The 18,989-nt window shown below is 40.4% G+C and overlaps 2 protein-coding genes across 4 annotated transcripts in view; both read left to right on the top strand.

The window, feature by feature from the left end:
• The window catches only part of ankef1a (ankyrin repeat and EF-hand domain containing 1a), a 31,253-nt gene extending 30,945 nt beyond the window's left edge, over positions 1–308 (top strand). The window contains exons 7-8 of one of the 2 annotated variants that reach the window (XR_008603504.1): positions 21–135; positions 286–308. The gene's annotated coding sequence lies outside the window, so the exon portion shown is untranslated. The remainder of the gene's footprint in view (positions 1–20; positions 136–285) is intronic. The other variant, XR_008603505.1, reaches the window with a different exon arrangement.
• A 2,634-nt stretch (positions 309–2,942) lies between these two features.
• The window catches only part of snap25a (synaptosome associated protein 25a), a 50,993-nt gene continuing 34,946 nt past the window's right edge, over positions 2,943–18,989 (top strand). The window contains exon 1 of one of the 2 annotated variants that reach the window (XM_055015904.1): positions 2,943–3,100. The gene's annotated coding sequence lies outside the window, so the exon portion shown is untranslated. The remainder of the gene's footprint in view (positions 3,101–18,989) is intronic. The other variant, XM_055015903.1, reaches the window with a different exon arrangement.

The following is an 18,989-nucleotide window of genomic DNA, read 5'->3' as shown; positions in this document are numbered from 1 at the left end:
TATCATTATCATTAATTTAGCAGACAGGTTCACTTCAGAGCGATTGAAGACACAAGAAGCAGGAGGACAGAGGAGGACGTTCCCACGCTGCCGAGTCTACGGACCATCAGCTGGAAGACATCAGTCCGTCTCTCTGTGAGTTTCCTCAGTAACTGATCAGAAATCTGAACCCTCAGTGTGGTTAGCGTTTAACATGTTTTATCTGGAGCTGTGAGACCTAAATGTGCATAAATGTTCTTAAAATGACAAATAAATGACCGCCGTCTGATGTTTGTGTTCCTACAGGGCTGCAACTGAGGAAACTGCTTCTACACAAGGTCAGAATATATTTTTATTCCATTAAGTGACAGAGGAAACGTCTTAATGTCATGTTTTGCTGTTTATGACGCTGAGTTCTGCAAAATCTTGACTTAAAGACCTCATTCCAAACAACATCCATCTACTTTTTATGGATTTTTTTCCCCCCAAATGGGAACATTTTAACAAAAGAATTGCAGGACCAAGACGCATTTATGAGGTTTCGTTTAAAATAATAATAATAATTTTATTTCTATAGCAGCCTTAAGGACAGTGTTCACAAAGAGCTTTACAGTTAAAACATGCAACAGAGAGACAATCAGACAAGATAAAGATGACAAGTCAGAGCAAAAATAAATAATAAAGATAATAATAAATTAAATGAATAATTAGCTAGATTAGCATTCATAACAAACAAGGTCAACTAGACAGTTTGAAAATTAAAGAACAAGATTAAGATAAGATAAGATAAAGTTCTTTATTTCTCCCCACTCCAGGGGAAATTTACATTGTTACAGCAGCTTATGTAACAGTAGACATAGTGATAAGAATAAAATAATAATAGAACAATAGTAATAATATTTACAGTATATACAAGGGTGAGAGATGAGGACAAAGTGGCGTAACAGAAAAAATAAAAATAAAAAATAAAAATAAAGTTTAAAAGTGCAAAGATGTGCAGTGCAAGAATGTCAGTGCAAATTTTATGGTTTGGGGTGGTAATGATATAGTCCAGTTTATGTTAACATCAGCCAGTGATGCTGATGTTGTAAAGTCTTACAGCAGATGGAATGAAGGACCTGTGATAGCGTTCCTTCTTGCAGGGTGGATGTCTCAGTCTGCTGCTGAAGGAGCTGCTTAAAGACCCCAATAATTAGCTAGATTAGCATTCATAACAAACAAGGTCAACTAGACAGTTTGAAAATTAAAGAACAAGATTGAGGGTTAAAATTAAAAGTTAAAAAAAACAGAGAATTAAAGAATTAGAAAGATGACATCACACCAAAGAACCAGGCAGCTAAAAGTGAAATAAAACCAGAGAGAACATCTGAAATAAACAGGACAGAATACAGAATAAAACACTAAAACTAAGCAAAGCTGAAAGTAAACCTCACATAAAAGCAAGTCTGTAAAAGTGGGTTTAAGAAGTGATTTAAAAGAAGTTAGTGACTCTGCAGGTGGTTCTAAAGTGGAGGTCCTGATGAAGGTCACTTTAGATTAGAATAAACTTTATTTAGAGACGACAGAAGATGATGAAATGCAGCTCAGAATCTAACCAGAAGAGCAAAAGCAGCAGCAATGTGTTTTATATGCAGCTTTTACAGTATAAACACACTTAAATAGGAATATATAGCGGTGGATAGAACATAAAACTAATAATCTAAATCTACAGGTAGAGAAAAATAAACAGTGTAAACAGCATCATGAGTTCAAACAAGGCTCAGGGAAGTTTGTTTTTGTCCTCATTTAAAATAAGTTATATTTCAATAACTATAAATAGAAAATACATATTGTCAATATATTTAACTGAACAGTTGAATTGCAGCTAAAATAAATGATCTGAGCATTTAAACATTTATACACTGTAAAAAATCAAAGTCTGAAGTTTTCCAGTGCAGGGACACTGAAGTCCTCCAGCAAGTAGATTAAACTCAGATCATTCAGGAATATGCACGTTGATCTTCACCTCCATTAATCCATCAGCTTTATTCAGTCCATCACAGGACTATAAACACTCAGAGACAGAAACTAGAATCAGTGATTAACCTGCTGGACGCCGGATCTTCCAGAGGAAACCACACATGCACAGAAAACCCACACAGACTGGACACAGAGAAGAACCAGCAGAGTAAACCTCAGACCTCACAATCAGAGAATCAGATTACCACAGACCACCATTATACACACTACACACACACTACACACTCACAATTAGAGAATAACATCACCAATATACAGACTAAATAACACCTTACTCATCTATTTTATACGTAGGAAAAGGACAAGTGTGTCTAGAAGTTTCCTGCAGGATTCTTGCACTCTGTCTGACTAGAAAATCAACATTTATTAGCAGCATTTCAGAGTGAGACCTTCATTAGACAAATGCCTGCTTACATAATGAGGCCCGGGCTTGAAGAATTTCAAAATAAAGGTTTGCATTGTTGCAGATGATGTTGCATTTACATGGCGCATCAGTCTGAATGATTTGATTTTAAATGACAGCATTCTGTCTGAGCAGAACAGACCAGGAGCAGTGACTCTGCAGATCAAATCTGGCCAGAATACGTGCACATTTTATCTTCTTATTCTGTTGCCATAGTGAAATAACACCCATGAGGCTGCAGAAATCTCACCAAAACACTGAATTCAGACAAGATACACCAGATATCCTGAACTGATGTAGGAAAATCTGATCTGTTGAATCTATATCTGGGATCTGAAACACACGAAAGGAGAAAAAATCAAAAATATTCTCTCGCTGATTTTCATCCATGCAGCTGCCCTGATAACAAAGACTTTATTTGAAGTCTCTCTCTCTCTCGCTCTCTCTCTGACAGATATCTATTAAAAGCTGCTGCTGACGTCAGAAGTGTCCGCCATCTTTGCCAGAGCCCCCCTCCATCCATCCATCCATCCATCCTCCATCCATCCTCCAGAAGCAGCAGCAGTGAGGAGGAAGCAGCAGCAGCAGTGCCTTTGCAGCAGCAGCATCCCATCATACAGAGAGAGGCTGGGATCGGTTAGCTGGTAGAAGCAGACATTTCCTCCCATTCTGACTGCGGGGCACCGACACCAGACGCAGGTAAGACCGCTCTCCTTCTGGGTTCCTGCGTTTTTTGAAATCATTTTACGCGTATTATCCGTTCGGTTTGGTTTCGTTTTTGCGCATTGGAGCTGGAGGTGTTTATGCGATATCTGGTTGTTTTTGGGTGATTATTTGGGGTTTTATTTGTGGGGGAGATGGTAAAAAGGGGTGAGGATGGGGATGCGTGACCTCCCGGGTGATAAATCTCCAACGCAGCGCAGTGGATGGATGCGGTGCGCTAGAATGCGTAGATTCTCAGTGGGCGTTTTCAGCCTCCAGGACTCGGACAGCAGCAGAGAAGCAGGAAGGAGCAGCTCCGAGGTGAAATTAAACACATTTATGTGCATTTTGTTGTGTTTCTGGGAGTAGACTCGGCCATTTTAGAGAGGAGGAGGCTTGTTTTTCTTCTGGATCTGAGCTGACTGATGTCGCAGCGAGATGATGAAGCATGAATCAATGTGTGGAGGGGGAGAGAGGGGGAGAGAGGGGGAGAAAAGGGAGGAAAACAGCCTCCCAGCTGCTCGGAAAAGAGGCTGATTGCGGTGGTTTGATTGAGAGAATGTCTCGTAGCTTCATAGTAAACTGCGCCATGGTGGATTCGGAGGGAGGGAGGGAGGAGGGCAGCAGATATAAACAGGAGGAGGAGAGGGGGAGGAGAGGGGGAGGAGGAGAGGAGAGGGTGAGGCATGATCCGTGAATGCGTCGCTGCCTTTTTCCTCTCTGGCTTTTACGCAGTATCTGTGCATCACAGGTCGAATGTTGTGTTTTTTCCTTTACATGACGGAGGCATGATGGCAGCATCAGGGTGGGGGGGGGGGGAGGGAGGGAGGGAGGAGATGGGGGAGAAGAGCCGCCGGGGAGGACCGTGGTGAAACCCGCACTACGACACGTCCTCCCCCCTCTCTCCTCCTTCCATCCCTCATCCATCCCTCATCCATCCATCCTCCCGTCTCCGTGGCGACGCACCAAACCGTCAATGAGCCCCGCACGCGCTGGCCGTCGATCACGCGTGGCGCACAGTGGGCTCCACATGCGCAAACGTGCGGCAGTGTGCGAGTGATGCAGGGCATTAGTCTCACAAACACGTGTTGTCTCCTGATTCTCCACATTCAGGCTGAAAGTCTGAATAAAACCATCCGTTTGTCGCTGATATGTGCGGACATGAGGCTGTTTTTGTGCTGATCTGAAGCTTTCAGAGTGAGATGCACCTGAAACAGAAACCCAGAGGCTGCTGGCTGCTCTCCCTGAGGTCTGATGATGCGGCAGATTAGATGTTGTGGCGCACCTGGAATTGCCACATGGCTGATGGTCTGACAGCTGCTGCCACTGGAGGTGTGATTGGATGTTTGGAAGCCCTGCAGTGGAAGATCTAACACCAGGGTTACATGCAGCAGAGCCCAGTGAGTTTTCATAAGCTTTAGATACCAGATTGGTCCTGCGGTTGTCCGGCTGTGGGTCCAGTGAAGCCCGGAGGATGCCCCTCCATGACCGCTACGGTCCTGCAGCTGTTTGGACTGCAGAGAGGAGGAGGGGTGGAGGCCTGCACTGTCTAAGAGCTGCTTTCTGGATCAACGGTGACTCACAGCAGCATCACCGCCGGCTGATTGGTCCTCTCAGACACCCTGGTCGTTGTTCCTTCCTCGGGGCCATCTCTCCACGCCGTCCTTCAGGAGATGGAGCTCTGATTGATGCTGCTGGCTCTCCAGCTGCGCATTGCGTGGTTTGGTGCAGGTACCGGTCCAGCAGCTTCCAGCTTCTTTAACCCAAAGCTTCCAGAGATAATCAGTGGAGTTTAAAAGGCTCCAACAGGCTGTTCCCCTGGTGTCTGAACTGAATATTAACCCTCCTGTTGTCCTCATTTATGGGCTCCAAAAAATATTGTTTCCTTGTCTGAAAAAAATCCAAAAATTCAGCAAAAAATTTTCCAATGTAAATTTTCTTTAACAACATTCACATAAAAATCAACCAAAATCCAGCGAATTTCGCTGGATTTTGGTTGATTTTTTGTGAATGTTCTTAAGAAACATTTTTTACATTTCTTTTTTTCCACCAAAAAATGTTCAAAGATTTCCCAAAAACGTTGAAAATGTGGACATCAGAAGTCTCACTGTGAAAATATATATTTTTTCCCACATTTTCAAACTTTAAACAGGTCAGCTTGACCCACAGGACGACATGAGGGTTAACATCATGCTACAGTAAACCCTCCACTCTGGTCTGGGCTGAAAAGATACAACTCGGTTCAAGTTTATGATCCTAATTAGACCTTCTGAACATTTTTTTGGTGTGTTTTGTTTCTTCTTTTGCATCGGCAGGTGTCTGGAAGAAAAGGTCTGTCACATGGTGGATGTTTCATAAGAGAAGAAAAGGGAGATTTGCAGCGTTACAGCAGCAGAAATAGCCCAAACATTATGAATTTAGTGCAAAAATGAACCAAAACCTGCAGAAGTAGTGCACATCACATCACATCAGATTCTAGACTGACTAGAAATGTTGCACAGATCAGATGTAAGCAGAAAACACCAGTAAGGACATATTCTAGTAGATATTACACAGCAGTATTCATCATTTTATCCCACACTGCGTCACTAAAGCGTCTGGATCCAGGCTACATAGATAAATACATCCATGAACGTCTGCAGTTCTACTCCAGGCGTTTTTAAAGTCCAACCACTGCCTGCCTCCTCTTCTTCTGTGTGGACTGGAAGCCGACTGCGGTTGTTTTGTCTCCGTCAGGTTTTCGCTGCATGATGAAACCCTCCTCACTGATTCAGCAGAGCTGGTTCTGCTGCATTAGAAGCTCTGAGATGAGCCCAACGGTTCCCTGTGGTGGTCAGAGATGCTGTTCTGTCTCTCTGAGTCTCACCCATTGTGGGTTCATTGTTCAGAACCAGAGGACAGATTGTGTCCAGTTGCTGCTTATTTTTCCTTGAAGGATCTTTTATTTCTTCCTGTGTAAAGCCACTGCTGCCTCTACTTTCATTCCTGAGCCTCCCTAACGGACGTAGCTGGGAAGAAATGATGGTTTCAGCCTCAGATGTGACTCGTTCTTAAGTTAGATCATATTTTACCGCCGTCAGGGAGAGAGGATGTTTTTAAATGAAGAGAATTTACAGACAAATGACTAATAAAGTTCACCTAACGTTGCATTTTATTGCTTACTGTTTGAGAGTTCAGTCAGTAGATTGATTTAACTCAGATTAGAACTCAGGTTCAGCTAAGGAGGCTCAGTTTCAGGCTAATCCAGCTGCTAATTAACACTTTAAATTCTGGATGTTTAACTCTCCTGTTGTTTTCATTTATGGGCACCAAAAAATATTATTTCCTTGTCTGAAAATAATCCAGATATTCTGCAGAAAATTCCCCAAATTTCTGAAAATTTGCAAAACCTTCAGGAAGAAAATTCCAATAATTCCTTAAAGGCTTCCCTTAAAAGTTTTATTTTTAAAAAAAAAATAAATAAATAAATAAATAAATAAATAAAAAATTGGCAAGAAAATTCTTGTAAATATTTTCAAAAAATGAGTAAAAATCTTACAAAAAAAATCCTAAAAATATCTGAAGTGATTCCATATATATCAGTAAAACTTCTAATATTTTCTTGAAGAACATTCAGAAAAAAATCAACCAAAATCCAACGAAATTCGCTGGTTTTGGTTGATTTTTTGTGAATGTTCTTTAAAAAACTTCTTTTTTTAACATTTCTTTTTTCCACCTAAAAATGTTCAAGAATTTCCCAAAAATATTGAAAATGTGGACATCAGAAGTTTGACTGTGAAAATATGTTTTTTTCACATTTTCAAATTTTGAAACGGGTCAATTTGTCCCGCAGGACGACACGAGGGTTAAAGCCAAACTGAAAAGATGTGATGTTATATAACCAGAAACAGCAGGTTTTAATACAGATTAAACAAATGTAGATGTAAAATGTTCGTTATTTAGCTTCACAGCTGCTGGGAGTTAGATTTCCAGCTGTTTGCAGTTCAAGCTAAGCTAACATGACGCTTATTTCTCAGATTTTTAGTGTTTAAATACAGCATAAACAAAAGCATGCTTCCCAGAATAACAGGGCAGAAGAACACCAACATTCAGGAGGAGAAAAGGGTAAAGATTGTTTGTTTCTTGCAGAAGTGAGCTGCAAGAGGGTGAATGTCTGAGTCAGGTTGAACGGCAGCGTTGGGTGTTTTAGTGTCCAGTCAGCTCCCAAAGGATGAACTCTCACTTTACTGCATGTAAACAACAACAGAGACACAAAATGTCCTCTTCTGAGGCCTGGAGGCTTTAGCAGCGCATGGAGGGAGGAGGCCGCAGTGCTTTTATTCACTCACTGGAGCTCGGATTTATGAATTTTTACTAGATTTTCTCACTTTCACTCAGCACCTGTATGCTTCTGACAGCATGTTGCGAAATTCGCTGGATTTTGGTGAATTTGGACAAACAAAATGAACAAACCACAAAAATTAGGCAAAAAAATTACAACAGCGAGAAACATTGTTTTTAATTTTGATTTTTTATGAATGTTCTTAAAGTAAATATTAGAAATTTTACTGATATATATGTAATCATTTTAGATATTTTTAGGGATTTTTAGGAAGATTTTCACTCATTTTTAAAAAATATTTACAAGATTTTTGTTGCCAAATTTGGGGGATTTTTTTTAAAATAAAACTTTCAACATTTTTGGGAAATCTTTGAACATTTTTTGGTGGAAAAAAAGAAATGTTAAAAATGTTTCTGAAGCACACTTACAAAAAAATCAACCAAAATCCAGCAAATTTCACTGGATTTTGAGAAACTGAGAGAAAAGGCCAAGGAGAGATGCGAGAAGGAGATGCTGGTCCGACGCCAACAGTCACGTAGATACGAGGACCAAGAGATCGCTAGGGAACTTTCTTGCTGAATTTTTGGATTTTTTCAGACAAGGAAACAATATTTTTTGGTGCCCATAAATGAGGACAACAGGAGGGTTAAAAGTCACGTTTCTCCAGTTATGTGATGGACTCTACTGTCATCTTCCTGCCGTCTGTCCTCTCTGTCGCTCCAGTATCATTCTGTTGATTAATGAGAGGAATTCAGTGAGAGAAAACGATTAGAAGAAGGAGGGAATGAGGGACAGGAGTGAGATGGAAAAGATGCAGGAGAAATGGAAACGCTGTCAGAAGAAATTGTGTTTCTGCTCTGAGAGAAAACGTCGTAAATACTGAGAGAAGCTGCTGTTAAAGTGATTCACTCTGTATGTATTTTGGAGGTCAGTCGCCGTAAATCAGAGCTGCTTTTACCAACATAAACCCCGGAATAAACTGTCAGTGTCACATTTTACTACAACAAGCTGATATTTTGGAGTGTAATCATCTCTGTGTGGAGGACATGAAGCAAAGTGTTTCAGTTTCTCATTGATCTGCTGCCTCAGACGGATCGTTTTCACCGCAGCGTAGGACTTCTACTGTGTCATTGTGCTGTAAACCAGCCCCACTAAAGCCTGCGTCTCCACAATAAAAGCATGTATAGAAATCCTACGCCTCAGCCAGTGGAGCAGAAAGTCAGCGATTAATGTGCTCGGGTCAACATGAATACGCCCTCAGAGCCGTGTGTGTTCAGGTGGAGGGACAATAAACGCTATCAGTCTGAGCAAACACGACGCCGTGGAGACGCTTTCCACCCAGGAGCAGCCGTGGCTTTCTGGTTGTGTTGCTGTGGGTCGGTCGGTCGGTTGGGTTGTGTAATTTATGGTGCTGCAGTGCAGACGAACACAGATCAGCTTCTGCAACATTTTTACACTAAACAGCCTGATGGGAACGGATAGTTAGGATTCAGAGGACGTCCGTTTGGTTCATATGATGAGAGATTGGTCACATTTTAGCTTCATTATACAGTAAAATACATGATAGACAGTACGACCCCTGCACATATCACAGTCAATGGTGGTCTGTTGAAGCCACTTTGTCACTTTGCACAATATTTTAGTGTCATGTTTAGCATCTTGTGTTAAATCCTATTTCTGTTGTGCGAGTTGGAATAAATTCTTAATTTGTTGGCATTAATGTCCATCTAGAGCAGGAGTTTAAACTCATCTTAGTCCAGGTTCCACATTCAGTCCAGTCTGATCTCCAGTAAAACCACAGCATAATAACCTATAAATAACCACAACTCCTAATGGTTCCTTTGTTTTAGTGCAAAAATGTTCACATTTAAGGAATTATCTTTTTACAAAACATCATGAACAACCTGAAATATCATAAGAAAAATCAATTTCAACAACATTCAGCCTCAGTTTATCATTTCCACATTACAACTTTCAGATCACAGAGTGAACCAGAGAGGATTTTACTTTATGATTAAAATAACAAAAGAACAATGACCAATCTAGTATTTTACTTTCTGGTCCAAACAACTTGTCATGGTCTAGAAATGATTTTAAATTTATAGTTTTACTAATTTACAATCTGCAGTTAATGTCTTCTCTGGAATTTTTACACTTTGAGGGCCGGATTGGACCCTCTGGAGGACCACTTTTGGCCCACGGGCCTCATGTTGGACACCCTTGAGATAGACTGAGGGTGATCCAAGTCTGACTGTCGCCTCCTGCATCCCTCTGAGCTGCTTCTTATCAGCTCTTTGGAAGCAAACAGGAACAGTAGAGGAACATATCATTGGTGCAGCTGAGGTGTTTATCTGAAGCTACAGAGGAAGGTGAGGACAGAGGAGGTACACAAGCATCAGATATGAACGAAAAAGAGACTAAAATAAGGGTAGAATTCTGTGCATGTGAGCACCGCTGATGTCCTCCAGCCTCTCTCTGGGTGACCATGAACAGAGGAGGCTTTGGATTCATCCTTTCTCCACCCTCAGCCACACATCTGACCACGTGGACGCAGCAGATGTGACGTTCTGGCTGCTGCAGGGCCGTGGAGGACGACATTTGACGAGCCAAACACCACAGTAGAGCTGGAAAACACAGCTTTCAGATCGGAGAGGCTGTTTGCAGATGAACATTCGAGCAACAATCGACCCTCTGCAGCCTGTTCTGAATTAGAGACGCAGCCTCTTGTTTTACGATGTAATAAACGTCAGGGCGGTGGGATGCAGAGGCTCTCCGGGTGAAAAATGCAGCAGATGTCTTTTTTATATCTGCGTGTTTGATGGAATCCCGAGCAGGAAACATTTAATCCCACTGCAGAGGATGGATTCCTGATGTGTTTTCGCAGCGCTGCAGCAGAATATCGGACTGGAACGTCCTCATTCACATGCAGGGCTCTCCTTTCTGGCACGTTTGAGGATTATGACATACAAACATATTGGAATTCTTTCCTGGAGTGTCGGGATGGAAACGATTCATGGTCAGACCACCTCAGCGTCATGAGATCCAATCCGAGCCGTCATAAAAACATACTGATCATAAAAATACCAAATCACACCTCTGCTGCTATGATTGTCTGTCTGAGTCACTATAGAGCCATAAAATGACACGATCTAATAATAAATCAGCATTTCAATCGATCAGTAAATTAAAATAAACCCATATTATGTCTGTTTAACCCTCGTGTCGTCCTGTAGGCCAAATTAACCCATTTTAAAGTTTGAAAATGTGGAAAAAATATATATTTTTACAGTGAAACTTCTGATGTCTACATTTTCAACATTTTTGGGAAATCTTTGAACATTTTTTGGTGGAAAAACAGAAATGTTAAAAATGTTTCTTAAGAACATTCACATAAAAATCAACCAAAATCCAGCGAATTTTCCTGGATTTTGGTTGATTTTTATGTGAATGTTCTTAAAGAAAATATTAGAAGTTTTACTGATATATATGGAATCACTTTAGATATTTTTAGGATATTTTTGGAAGATTTTTACTCATTTTTGAAAAAATTAACAAGAATTTTCTTGCCAAATTTGGGGAATTTTTTTAAAAATAAAACTTTTAAGGGAAACTTTTAAGGAATTATTGGAATTTTCTTCCAGAAGGTTTTGCAAGTTTTCAGAAATTTGGGAAATTTTTTGCTGAATGTTTGGATTTTTTTTCAGACAGGAAACTTTTTTGGGTGCCGATAAATGAGGACAACAGGAGGGTTAAAGCTGCCTGTAGCTCGTCTCCACTGTTCCACATTAGCTCCTTAGCGGCTATCTTCTATCTGCAGCTCTGTGTTTAAGATGCTTACAGTGGGACTGGATGAATAAGTGATGGGTTCTCGGACTCCTTGGGTCAATAATGCATGCCATTTAGTGCTGAGAGGGCCGCTGGGATGTCGCCTCGCCTCTTAATGCTGAACTCCTGAGCTGCAGCTGTAACGTTCCATCACAGTTGCTGTTGCTGGAAGAGCAATGTCGTCTTATTGTCACGACAATAATGTGGTGAAAACCTCCAAACAAAAAGGCTTTCAGCGGAGACGTGGAGAGAAAACGACATTGTCTGCTGCACAATTCCTGCTCTTCTCAGCCCCAAAATGGCTGCTGATGATATAATTTCACATCTCGTCTGCAGCCAAATGGAATTTTTCAAAAGAAACTCCCACTCCATCGCTGCAATCTTCATGAAAAGAAGACACGAGCTTCACTTTTTTTACAGTCCACATTTATCTGGATGGCTACTGTTAAAGTCCCAGGCCCACAGATGACCTTTAAATCTATTTACTGCAGCATAAACTCTACCTTAATTTCATTTCAATCTCAGCTTCGTGTCGTCTCGTGTTGAGTTTGAGCAGCAGAGCAGAAAACGATCCTCTGACTGATGCCTCACAATTACTTCATGCTATTTTCAATCCCTCACATCCACGACAGATCCGTCGTTTAAAGAGAAAAGATGTGTTTGATGCAGAGATGCAGCGTCTGAAAGTGATGCTGGACAGCAAACAAAATGGCAGCCGACATGCACAGACACTTGTATTAGAATAAAAAAACAAAGATCTGTTGTTTCTCTCACCACGAGAACCACGAAGCACTGCAGCATCGTCTCTCTCAGACAACTGCTGCAAAAATAGGCCATAAAAAGGTCTATTTTGTACCAATATTGACTGTAAAGCCACTTTATATATTTAGTTGCATTGTAAAAAGAAACATTTGCAGCATTAGGTTGTAGTTTTACTTATTATACGCTCAATTCTTAGGCAACTTAGGCAAAACTAGGCCATGAAAGGTCTATTTTGTACTAATAATGACTGTAAATTCAGTTTTTGTGTTTAGTTGCACTGTAAAAAGGAAAAAAAATCTGCATCATATTCTACTTTTGCTGATTATTTGCTCAATTCTTAGGTAACTGAGGCAAAAATAGGCCCGAAAAGCATCTATTTTGTACTAATAATGACACTAAATCCACTTTATGTATTTAGTTGCATTGTAAAAGGAATAAGTTCAGCTTCAGGTTGTAGTTTTACTGATAATACGCTTGATTCTTAGGCAACTGAGGCAAAAATAGGCCATAGAAAGGTTTATTTTGTACTAATAATGACTGTAAATCCATTTTTTGTGTTTAGTTGCATTGTAGAAAGGAACATTTGCAGCATTAGTTTCTAGATTTATTGATGAGATGCGTGATTCTTAGGCAGCTGAAGCAAAAATATGCAACAAAAGGGCTTTATTTTGCACTAATAATGATGCTAAATCCACTTTTTGTACTGAATTGCATTGTAAAAAGGAACATTTTCAGCTTTAAGTTCTAGTTTTACTGATGATACACTTGATTCTGTGTGTTTGGTGACTGAATCTGATGGTTTCGCAGCTGTGGTCTGGTTCAGGTTTACTTTTTACAGTGTTGATGCAGAGCAGCTGGTGGGGGCTGGTAATCTTCTCCAGCTGGAATGTGATTGGACAGGGGATGAAATATGGTGTTCTCCTGGGGGGGAACAGGCAGGAAATGGAAATAAGGGCATCTTCATATCTTTTAGTTATTGTTCCCATGGCGATGCCACTGTGCAGGTAGAACACACGGCGACTGAGAGCTGGAAACATGCATTAAACATTCATGAAAGTTGTATTTGTGTAGTCCAGTACATAAATGCAGGTATTAGTGGTTGTTATTGCTCAAAATGGCAACCGACAGACACATCTATTAGAATAAAAATCCTATATCTGCTGTTTCCCTCACCATGAGAACAACAAAACACTGCAGCATCCTCTCTCTCAGACACCTGGTGCAAAAATAGGACAGAAAAAGGTCTATTTTATATGAATAATGACTGTAAATCTGCTTTTTGTGTTTAGTTGCATTGCAAACAGGAAAAAAATCGACAGAAGATTCTACTTTTACTGATTATTTGCTTGAATCTTGGGCAACTGAGGCAAAAATATGCCAGAAAAATGTCTATTTTGTACTAATAATGACACTAAATCCACTTTTTGTGTTTAGATGCATTGTAAAAAGGAACATTTGCAGCATTAGGTTCTAGTTTTACTGATGATACGCTTGATTCAGAGGCAAAAATAGCCCATTAAAAGGTCCATTTTGTACTAATAATGACTGTAAATCCACTTTTTGTGTTTAGTTGCATTGTAGAAAGGAAAAAAATCAACATTATATTCTACAAATCCCACTGATAGAAGCTCGGGTTTTCTCCTGTAATTGACTTGAAGTCGTACATCACGTTTTACTGCACCTTTTCTCTCGTGCCATAATTTAAATCATGCTGCTGATCAGTAAACCTCCCTCTGCCTCGGTCCTCGGGGCAACGTGGAAGTCATAAAGCGTGGATATTCCTGTTTACCTGCATAGAGGAACGGTACCTGGAAGGGTTTCTGTGTGTTCAGAGCATTTTAATAACATCCCTCCCGTACTGCCTCTCTTTATTGCCTCCCTGCTGACTTCAGGTGACACGCTGCTCAACGTTTCCTCCATAAATGTCAGAGTAACACAGAATGGAGAGGAGGTAGAGGAGGTGGAGGTGAAGGAGGCAAAGGAGGTGAAGGAGGTAAAGGTAAAGGAGGTGAAGGAGGTAAAGGAGGTAAAGGAGGTAAAGGTAAAGGAGGTGAAGGAGGTAAAGGTGAAGGAGGTGAAGGAGGTAAAGGTGAAGGAGGTAAAGGTAAAGGAGGTGAAGGAGGTAAAGGTAAAGGAGGTGAAGGAGGTGAAGGTGAAGGAGGTGAAGGAGGTAAAGGTAAAGGAGGTGAAGGAGGTGAAGGTGAAGGAGGTGAAGGAGGTAAAGGTGAAGGAGGTGAAGGAGGTAAAGGTAAAGGAGGTGAAGGAGGTAAAGGTGAAGGAGGTGAAGGAGGTGAAGGTGAAGGAGGTGAAGGAGGTGAAGGAGGTGAAGGAGGTAAAGGTGAAGGAGGTGAAGGAGGTGAAGGAGGTAAAGGAGGTAAAGGTAAAGGAGGTGAAGGAGGTAAAGGTGAAGGAGGTGAAGGAGGTGAAGGAGGTAAAGGAGGTAAAGGAGGTAAAGGTAAAGGAGGTGAAGGAGGTAAAGGTGAAGGAGGTAAAGGAGGTAAAGGAGGTGAAGGAGGTAAAGGTGAAGGAGGTGAAGGAGGTAAAGGTGAAGGAGGTAAAGGAGGTAAAGGAGGTGAAGGAGGTGAAGGAGGTGAAGGTGAAGGAGGTGAAGGAGGTAAAGGTGAAGGAGGTGAAGGAGGTAAAGGTAAAGGAGGTAAAGGTAAAGGAGGTGAAGGAGGTAAAGGTGAAGGAGGTGAAGGAGGTGAAGGAGGTAAAGGAGGTAAAGGAGGTAAAGGTAAAGGAGGTGAAGGAGGTAAAGGTGAAGGAGGTAAAGGAGGTAAAGGAGGTAAAGGTAAAGGAGGTGAAGGAGGTAAAGGTGGAGGAGGTGAAGGAGGTAAAGGAGGTAAAGGAGGTAAAGGAAAAGGAGGTGAAGGAGGTAAAGGTAAAGGAGGTGAAGGAGGTAAAGGTGAAGGAGGTGAAGGAGGTAAAGGTAAAGGAGGTGAAGGAGGTGAAGGTGAAGGAGGTGAAGGAGGTAAAGGTGAAGGAGGTGAAGGAGGTAAAGGTAAAGGAGGTGAAGGAGGTAAAGGTGAAGGAGGTGAAGGAGGTGAAGGTGAAGGAGGTGAAGGAGGTAAAGGTGAAGGAGGTGAAGGAGGTGAAGGAGGCAAAAGAGGTGAAGGAGGTGAAGGAGGTAAAGGTAAAGGAGGTGAAGGAGGTGAAGGTGAAGGAGGTGGAGGTAGAGGAGGTAGAGGAGGTAGAGGAGGTAGAGGTGAAGGAGGCAAAGGAGGTAAAGGAGGTGAAGGAGGCGAAGGAGGTGAAGGAGGTAAAGGTGAAGGAGGTGAAGGAGTTAAAGGTAAAGGAGGTGAAGGAGGTGAAGGTAAAGGAGGTGAAGGAGGTGAAGGTGAAGGAGGTGAAGGAGGCAAAGGAGGTGAAGGAGGTGAAGGTGAAGGAGGTGAAGGAGGTGAAGGAGGCAAAAGAGGTGAAGGAGGTGAAGGAGGTAAAGGTGAAGGAGGTGAAGGAGGTGAAGGTAAAGGAGGTGAAGGAGGTAAAGGTGAAGGAGGTGAAGGAGGTGAAGGAGGTAAAGGTAAAGGAGGTGAAGTAGGTGAAGGAGATAAAGGTAAAGGAGGTGAAGGAGGTGAAGGAGGTAAAGGAGGTGAAGGAGGTGAAGGTAAAGGAGGTGAAGGAGGTAAAGGTGAAGGAGGTGAAGGAGGTAAAGGTAAAGGAGGTGAAGAAGGTGAAGGAGATAAAGGTAAAGGAGGTGAAGGAGGTGAAGGAGGTAAAGGTAAAGGAGGTGAAGGAGGTGAAGGTAAAGGAGGTGAAGGAGGTAAAGGTGAAGGAGGTGAAGGAGGTAAAGGTAAAGGAGGTGAAGGAGGTGAAGGTAAAGGAGGTGAAGGAGGTAAAGGTGAAGGAGGTAAAGGTAAAGGGGGTGAAGGAGGTAAAGGTAAAGGAGGTGAAGGAGGTGAAGGTAAAGGAGGTGAAGGAGGTAAAGGTGAAGGAGCGACCATGAACAGAGGAGGGTTTGGAGTCATCCTTTCTCCACCCACCAATAATGCCAACTTACTGTCAGTTTAGAACCCTCTTTGTACAGCCTGGCATCATGAAAACACATTTAAAAAACGTGTCAGTTACTGCAGATGTTATCTGAGAGCAGTTTTTAGTATCTCATGTGTTACTGACCTCCTTCTTCTGACCTTAAATATTAGCTTTTTTGCATATTAAACTACACCTGAAAAGCTTAAAATGCACCAACATGACATGCAGAATGTGCTTAAAGTGGCTGCTGTGTACTTGATATCACCTCAGTTTTCATCACTCTTCTTCTTTTCCTTCTTTTTCTTCAACCAACCAGAGTTTCCACAATTGCTCTGCTTGTTTTTAACAGATTTAACCTTCATTTTCCTGGGAGGCTTTAGACCCGGACAGAGTTTCATGTCTACATGTATAGAGTGGATCAGTCTGAACATCAGTGGCGTCATTTTTCTATGATCCTTACATTGTGCAGTTTTAGTTTTAGTAAAGATCCTGTGTGTTGCCCGTCTGCCAGAGGAGATAGGAGTGATTATTCTTCAGTCCTCATGTTAGCGACGGGACCTTCTGAGCCACCTGTGCAGCAGATGTTTGGTGGGAATGAAAGAAGCATTCTGTTAATTACAGAACAGATTCAGCCTCTATAGTGCTGCTTATACCAGCAGATGGAGGGAAATATGCATCACATTTATCTGAAAAGATTCTGTAAAGATTACACAGAGTATAGCAGGAATACTATAGTGTACCGAAAACAACATGAAGTGAGAAGTGGGCAGCATAGCGGCTTCTTATTACTGCTGGTCTGGAGCACATCGGCTGTAGCTGCTGGATTCAACACGATGCAAAATAATCCTGTTTTCTAAGTCAATTAGATCAGGAGTTTCTAAACTTAAATATAGAAGAAAATAGCAAAAAATAAAATAAAACTAAATAATATAAATATAATAATAATAATATAAATAAATAAATAAACCTAAATATAAAGGAAATGAGCAAAAATAAATAAAACAAAAAATTATATATATATATGAACCCAAATATAGAAAAAAATAGCAAAAAAACTAAATATCAATAATAAGAAGGAGAAGAACAAAGAAACAATATATAAACCCAAATATAGAAAAAAAAGCAAAAAAAACTAATAGAATAAACAAAAAATTATATATATAAACCCAAATATAGAAAAAAATAGCAAAAAATAAAACTAAATAATAATAGTAATAATAATAATAATAATAATAATAATAATAATAATAATAATAATAATAATAATAATAATAATAATAATAATAATAATAATAATATGCAAACCCAAATATAGAAGAAAATTACCAAAAAAAAACAAGAAAGAAAAAAGTGTAGAAAACAAATATAGAAAAATGAGCAAATATATATTTTTGTATATATACATACATATATGAAAGTAAAACTGGTGTATTTCTGCAGCAGTGGGTTTTACAGGGTTAAAGCTGCATAAATACACATTACCAGGCCTATTTAAACACAAAATCCCCTCTGAGTAAACATGCAGTAGATGGGAGCAGCAGATTAATGTATTTACCACATGCATTATGCTGAACATGTGAATAAACGCTACAGAACATCAGAACCAGCCAGAAGTTTGACTTCTCCTCCAAAATCTGCTGACAGCCAAAGGATTCTCTGAGTAAATTAAAAATTCAGCATCTCTCAGATGTGGCGACCAACGTTGAATCAGAAGGGAATCTCCAGACAGATTTGTCCTTTTCATGGTTGATGGAGCAGCTTCTGGTTAAAGAGTCTCTAACTCTCAGGTCACCAGTCTGATCTCTGGAATGGTTTCTCTCTGAAGCTGTTCAATGCCGCCAGATCATCTCTACCTGCTAACAGCAGCTAGAATGTGCCGTTATCGCTCCACACCAGGGAATCAGACACAAACAGCACCACATTTACAGCTAAAAATCTGAGAAAAAGTCCAATTTGGTGCTCATTGGCTCTAATTAGTCAGTTTTTCTGAAGCCTGATGAGTCCAGATACCTGTATAGATGCACAAATATAGAAAATATGTATGGCTAGTAGACAAATATAGCATGTTTAGCAGGTATTAAACCCAAAGTAGTACAAAAATCTACTAAAAGAAAGTCACCAGAACGTCTACAGCAGGGGTGTCCAACATGCGGTCCGTGGGGCAAAAGCGGTCCTCCAGAGGGTCCAATCCAGCCCTCAAAGTGGAAAAATTCCAGAGAAGACATTAACTGCAGATTGTAAATTAGTAAAACTATAAATTTAAAATCATTTCTAGACCATGACAAGTTGTTTTGATCAGAAAGTATAATACTGGATTGTTCATTGTTCTTTTGTTGTTTTGTGTCTAATTTTTGTAATATTTTGTCTTGTTTTTTGTCCGTTCTTTTTCTGATTTTTGTCGTTTGTCTCATGTTTTTGTCGTTTTGTGTATCCTTTTTGTCTCGCTTGTGTTGTTTATCTATGTTTTTCTCATTTTTTGTCGCTTTTGTCATTTTTTGTCTCGTTTTTGTCATTTGTCAATTTTTTTGTTGCTTTGTAACTTTTTGTCAAATTTTTGTTTTCTTTCATGTCATTAATTTTTTGTCGTTTTGTGTCTCGATTTTGTAATATTTTGTCTTGTTTTTTTAATCCAATTTGTCGTTTTGATCCTCCAGTAAATCCTTTATAGTTCATTTCCCGATGACTAAATGTTGTGTTCCTTTGTAGACACTCTGTGATCTGGAAGTTGTAATGTGGAAATGACAAAATGAAGATGAATGTTGTTTAAAATGTGCTTATTTTTCTTCAGAAATTTCAGGTTGTTCATGATGTTTTGTAAAAGATAATTCCTTAAATGTGAACATTTCTGCACTAAAACAAAGGAACCATTAGAAGTTGTGGTTATTTCTAGGTTATTATGCTGTGGTTTTACTGGTCCAGTCCACTGGAGATCAAATTGGACTGGATGTAGAACCTGGACTAAGATGAATTTGACTCCCCTGGTCTATACTGACCCCAGAAGCCTGTCTC

This window comes from Amphiprion ocellaris, chromosome 12 (genome assembly GCF_022539595.1).
Source record: "Amphiprion ocellaris isolate individual 3 ecotype Okinawa chromosome 12, ASM2253959v1, whole genome shotgun sequence".
NCBI classification, from domain to species: Eukaryota; Metazoa; Chordata; class Actinopteri; family Pomacentridae; genus Amphiprion; species Amphiprion ocellaris.
Note: the sequence above shows the minus strand (reverse complement) of the source record. Positions and strands in the feature narration are given on the sequence as shown.